Genomic DNA, 7,093 nt, shown 5'->3' on the forward strand with positions numbered 1-7,093 from the left:
ACGTATAACATTAACTAAACAAAACTTTGCACACAATAAGCTAGAGGCCCCAGAGCAGATAGAAAATGTGGAAATATTTTTCCACACTGTGTAGTAACCCGTCCACGTTATCCACGCCAGTTGCCAACATAGGCATAAACATAGAAGGGTCCCGGAAGAGGCTATTGAGCCTGTGACTCCGGCTCTAAATGACTAAAACTTAGGTCATGTGGGGTCTAGTGGTCACTGTGGTCTAGGTGTTTGTTATTTATTTGAGCTGTGTAATCGAATATTTGATCTTGATGTTTCCATACACTATCCAATCTCTTTTCAAAACTCACAACTGAATTTGCATTCACAACATGATCAGGAAGACTATTCCAGTTGTTCACAACACGACTGCAGAAAGTGAATTTTCTGATGTCCATTCTTGGGCGCTGCTTGTAGATCCTCTTGGTGTGTCCTCGAGTCACTGAACCGGCAAGTTCAATAAATAATCCCCTGCTCACTTCACTATCATATAAATTGTTCACAATTTTAAAGGTTTCTATCATGTCCCCTCTTGATCTACGGTATGATAGTGTACATAAGAACATAAGAACATAAGAAATAAAGGAGACTGCAAAAGACCATAAGGCCTACACTAGGCAGCTCCGTATCCATCACCACCTGTCATCCCCATCTATAAAGTTGTCTAATCGTTTTTTAAAACAACTGATAGTTTCAGCGCTTACTACATGGTTACTAAGTTTATTCCATTCATCGACCACCCTATTAGTAAACCAATTCTTGCCTATTTCCTTCTTAAATCTAAATTTGTCCAGTTTATACCCATTACTGCGAGTCCTGCCCTGTTGTTTTATTATGATGACCTTGTTTGCATCACCCTTGTTATAGCCTTTGATCCACTTGGACACTTCTATTAGATCACCCCGCACTCTGCGTCTTTCCAGAGAGTGTAAGTTTAGGTGCCTAAGCCTCTCTTCGTAAGGCAGATTTCCGAGTCCTTGTATCATTTTGGTCATTCTTCTCTGTACTGATTCTAGTGAATTTACGTCCATTCTGTAGGACGGAGACCAAAACTGTACCGCATAGTCAAGGATGGGTCTACTATCGCTAGATAGAGTTTAATAATTACCTCTGCACTTCTATTCGTTACCGTCCTAGCAATGAAGCCTAATGCCCTGTTAGCTTTATTTCTGGCGCTAATACACTGCTTCCTGGTTTTAAGGTCCGGACTCACCAGAACTCCCAAGTCCCTCTCGCACTCAGATTTTTCTAAGAGCGTGTATCTAAGTTGTATCTATTTTCGGGGTTGTGTAGCCCTACGTTTAACACGCTACACTTAGAGATATTGAAGTTCATTTGCCATTTCACCGACCATGTTAACAGCTTATTAAGGTCATCCTGCAGAATCTGGGCGTCGTCTCCTGACCTAATTAGGCGTCCTATTTTAGTGTCGTCCGCAAACTTACTAACATCACTTTTTAACCCTTCGTCTAAGTCGTTTATATACATAATGAACAACAAGGGACCCAAAACCGAGCCCTGGGGGACCCCGCTAGTAACATTGCCCCACCTAGATTTTATTCCATTTATGGTGACCCGCTGTTTTCTGTTACTAATCCAAGCTCTAATCCATTCTAACATTTTTCCTCCTATGCCATGGGCTTTGATTTTATTTAGTAGTCTCTGGTGTGGCACTTTGTCGAACGCTTTGCTAAAGTCAAGGTAAATAACATCGTAATTTTCATTGTTGTCTGACGCCTTATATACCTTAGTGTAAAAGGATAGAAGATTAGTCACACATGACTTACCCTTGGAGAAACCATGCTGTGAATCACGAATTAAATTATGCCCTTCAATGTGTTCTCTGAGTCTATTTACTATTATTGATTCAAGCATTTTTCCTATAACCGATGTCAAACTGATTGGCCTGTAGTTGCATATAGACGATCTATCTCCCTTCTTAAAAACAGGAACAACGTTTGCCTGCCTCCAAGCAGTTGGAACAGAACCAGTGTCTACCGATTTATTGAATCGTTCAGGGTAAGGCAAATCCTTCAGGCTAGGGACCAACTTTGTTGCTCTTCTTTGAACTGCTTCCACAGCCTCAATGTCCTTTTTCTTGTATGGACACCATACCTGATTAGCGTATTCCAACACTCGCTAGATTCCCTCACCATGAGCGATATTTCCACGAAACGGCAACGCTGCACCTGTAGCGTTTTCTCTTCGGGGATCTAACAAGATCGTGTACGAACTTGGGCATGTACTGAAAAATATTATTTGTTTAGAATCCTACAGTTATGTAGTAGGTATAGCTCGTAATCGCTACGTTTAGCTGTCTTACTACGCCATTTTGTGTATATAATCAAGTGTATAAAATCAATTTAGATTAAATTACATCATACAACAACTATTGGCATTTTCTTACACAGCACGATAAGACGTTTTCGCTTGGCACTATTTACAAAAGACTGGAATCTGGTGTATGTTTGTGTGACGCACAACGGCACCTCTGATGTACACATAACTACTTTTTTCTTGTTCTGGATACTCATGATTAATTTACATTTACATTTGTGAATTATTAAATCAATGGTCCCCAACAATTTAACTCTCATGACCCGTTTCCTGATATTTTAAAACTCGAGTTATCAATAATTAGTTTCTCATGTTTTCTAGGAACATACAAATACGACAATAATTATTAAAATTGCATCAAAACAAAGCAGTGAATAATGTTAAAGTATAATAAACAATCGCAAAACTGTGAGCTGTAAAATTCTCCCAAATCGCCTTCTAAATGAATGAGCATAACTATTACGGTAAATTATAACACCTCTTATTGAGATTTACCCCCATCTTTAATGAAACCCACCTTTCACCTCTAATACATTTTGGTTTTTCCTGTTCTGAGAAGTGAAAGCTACCGTTATTTTGGCCTCAGGAACCTCGTTTTCCTCAGTCAATGAACAATTATTTGTCCAAGTTCTGGATATATTTAATTTCTTCCAGCTTCTTACTTCACTGTTATCTCATACGTATCCATACCATTTCATTCTCAATGTACAGTGTACTGTGCGTAGTTTGTCTTTTAGTTGTAGTTTTATACGATAGTTGTAGATGTACTTCCATGAGCAATCATGAAAGAAGCAAGACAAGTTACTAGGCCAAGGTCAGAGGTCAAAAATAAAAAGGACGCGCAAATTAAGGGAGCTAGTCCAATGTCAGAAGTAAAAAATAAAAAGGACGCGCAAATTAAGGGAGCTAGTCCAAGGTCAGAAGTAAAAAAAATAAAAAGGACGCGCAAATTAAGGGAGGGTACATCACCAAGTCGAGACTGTACAAATTCACACCAGGCTTAATGACCTCCTTAAAGGTCGATAGCCTTAAAAAAAAAAAAAAAAAAAAAAAAAAAAAAAAAAAAAAAAAAAACAAAAAAAAAAAAAAAAAAGGGAGAGTCAGACATCCTGCCAAGTGCCAACACAACAAAGAGATGGACGCGCGGAGAGAATAGGGACAGGATGTAGTACCAGATAGCAGGGTTGCCAGGTGGTTCCAACATTTTGTGGCATTAATTTGTGTGAATTTTGGAATTTTTTGGCAACACTAATGCCCAATTTGGCAAGCATTTTGGCAATAAAATAATATATATATATATATATATACATATATATATAAAGAGAGAGAGAGAGAGAGAGGGAGAGAGAGAGAGAGAGAGAGAGAGAGAGAGAGAGTAGTTACTTGAAAATGGAAGAATATTCTTCTACTTCATCTTTATGAAAACCAAGAATTTTTATCAATGTAAAACCAATAAGTTGGAAATAAGTAACTACATACCAGCAATTAGAAATAAGGGATAAAGTCTAGACATGTGTCCAGACACATTTTTTTAAAATGATTAAGTCATTCAAAGTCATAGGCAGGAGGAAATAAAGAAACAGTTAAAAAACTAAACACGTTTTTTTTTTTATTCCAGGAATTAGGCAATTTCTCCATCAATATGAAACCTCTTACCATCTTCATCCACATCAAAACTAGGTTAATCATATATATATACTAACATAAAAAAATCTGTATAAATAAAATTTGATTCCTTCCATTATCCAGCAAAATTTATCAAAGACATCTTATCTCAAAAGACAATGGAACAAAAACTGACCCATACTATTTGGTATTTTAACTAAAATATATAATAGAAAATAAAAGTTTGATTCCTTCTATTATCCAGCAAAATTTATCAAGACATTTCATAAGACACTTACTAAAATTGACTCATGTGTTGTATCTAGGTATATTATAGAAAATAAAGCTTGATTCCTTCCATTATTCAGCAAAATTTATAAAAAAAAAAAAAATTGTTGCATAACACACTGGAACAAAAATTGACTCATGCTATTTGGTATTTTAACAAAAATATATTATATAAAATAAATAGTTTGATTCCTTCCATTATGTAGCAAAATTGATCAAAACATTTCATAAGACACTGAACTAAAATGTATGATAGAAATAGCCTTTTTGGCTGCTTTACATACTCAGTCACCTTTAGAGCATAAAATTATCATCATCCATATCAAGATGGTCAAGTATTCCTTCTACCTGTTCTTCTTGTGTTTGATCTTGTGGCTTATTATACATACTTTCATTGAAGTTTTGTAGCATGTCGTCTGTCACTGTGAAATTTCTGCAACATGAGCTATTTGTTATCAAATGAGATTTTATCATCAGAATGCTGTTCAAAAGGTCATAGCTAATTTTGTTTCTTAATTTACTTTTCACAATTGTGACATGGCTGAACAAAAAAGTTCTTTTTAACATGTCTTCAGTGGACTGAAGAAAGTCAACACAAGATGAACCCTGAAGAGACAAGCCATACCTAATTTGCAAAATAGCCTCAACAGATCGTACACTAAATTTGTTCCTTACTTTTGAGTGCACGATGTTCATAACCGAAAATACCCTTTCCACATTTGCATTTGAGAAAGGCAAAGACAACAATGCCAAGGCGAAGCCAGAAATATTAGGGAACTTCCGGTTACCGGCAGAATCTAGTTTTTCATATACCTCTGCCCAAAATGCAACACTGCTTTCCAAACATGATTTTGGCCATTGCTCAAGGTTAAGTACACCCCATTCATTTTCTAGTTCATCTATATCTCTGACTATAGATCTGTACCTGGAAGCAATAGTTGCAATAGAACCTTTGATTTGAGACGTGGCTACAAGAGGATGCAATTTCTGTAAAAGTAGGGTGTCAACATTATCTGACAGGCGCAGCTGCACTTGATTAATCAACTCAAGTACAAACTCTTTACATTTCTCTTTGACGTTAGTCATCTGTTTATTGGTTAAGGTACAAGAGTCTGCAAATGTGTTGAATTCATAACCAAAATTGATAGTATTCAAGTACTCACTCATACTGTCTTGTTTAAGTTTAACTTTATTTCGCTGTTCCTTCGCTTAACGCAATGTTCCTTTTGGATGGTGCTCAAATTTTTGGACTCAATGTTCCTACGTGTACAAACATTTTAGTATTATTAGCAAATTTAAAACAATGTTTATGTGTCATATGTGTATTGACTGGTATTACTCATGAGTGTCTCTGGTCCCCTTAACCCCCTACGTATGTTGGCCGTGTGACTTAGTGTAGAATAACAATCTGATGAGGACCACAATGGAAATAAGCGTTCATGCTTTTTGTGTTATCCTCGGCAATTTGCATTTATTATTTCGAACTATGTGTTCTTGTTATTATTTGCACTTCATGTACATTGCCAAATAAAGTCTATCTATGTATATCTAAGGCAAAATATAATTCTGAAATTTTAAAGAAGGGAGATCTTTGGCACATTTTGATAAGTGAGCTGATTCTACCACCATATGCATATTACGATACATATCGATCAGGTCTTCAGTAAGTTTAGCTACCTCAACATTTTGCCCTTGGAAAAGTGTATTGACTCTCACCACCTCCTTAAGTACTTTCCGAACATATAAAAGGTACAACTTATTATGATGATCATTGTATGCTTGGATTAGTTGTTTTGCTGTGTAGCAACGCTCACTTGTTTCGCACATTTCAAAATGCAGTTTTAGTGAGTCCCATTGATCAAGCAAGGATAACACTGATTGCCTCCAAACGGGACAACCAACGTGTGCTAGCTAACCCAGACACTTTCTTGGGCAGTGTTGCCACTTTTGTAGAGGCGAATTCCCACAGATTAAAGATTTTTTTCCCCACACATTTCCACAAACTGAAATTAAAATCCCACAAAAATTCCCACAAAATTAATACAGCATTATTTCATATAAATTTATTACTGATGACGAAAGTTAAAAAAATTTCCTTACAAAAAAGCAGTTACTTAATATTTAACAACTATATAAACTTAAAAACTAGGTCTTTCCATTATTACTGTTCTGTAGACAGCCTACAGCTACAGTAGGCCAACCAAAACTTTGCAATACAAACATCATAATGACAATAATTAGATTTATAGTTACCTACAGTCTCAGTTTCTTACTGCATTAAATCAAGATTAACCCATTAAACTCCGATGACAAGATGTCTTGTCATTTGGTCAAATAAAACAAAAAATCATAATAAAACAACAAAATGTTTGATGATCAAACAGCACCAGAAAAATATGACGTCGTCAGTCCTCCTCCTCTTCGAGGAGGAGGACTGATGACGTCATATTTTTTCTGGTGCTGTTTGATCATCAAACATTTTGTTGTTTTATTATGATTTTTTGTTTTATTTGACCAAATGACAAGACATCTTGTCATCGGAGTTTAATGGGTTAATGGCATTCTCCTCCTCCTCCTCCTCCTCTCTAGAACCTTTAGCACCGAAATTTCTTATCATGTCATCAGTGGGCTGAAAGTTTACACATGACTGATAATAATGAACCAACCCATACCTTATCTGCAACAATGCCTCTACCGACCTAACCTTTAGACGATTTCTCAGTTTCGAGTGAAGAACATTCATTTGAGAGAAAATTCTTTCTTCTGAGGCATTTGAAAATGGAAGGGACAATAATGCCAGTACGAGGTCTGAAATGTTTGGGAACATTTTTTGTCCTGCAGAATTTTCCCTTTC

This window comes from Oratosquilla oratoria, chromosome 12 (genome assembly GCF_046742065.1).
Source record: "Oratosquilla oratoria isolate Oo_2021 chromosome 12, ASM4674206v1, whole genome shotgun sequence".
Taxonomy (NCBI): domain Eukaryota; kingdom Metazoa; phylum Arthropoda; class Malacostraca; order Stomatopoda; family Squillidae; genus Oratosquilla; species Oratosquilla oratoria.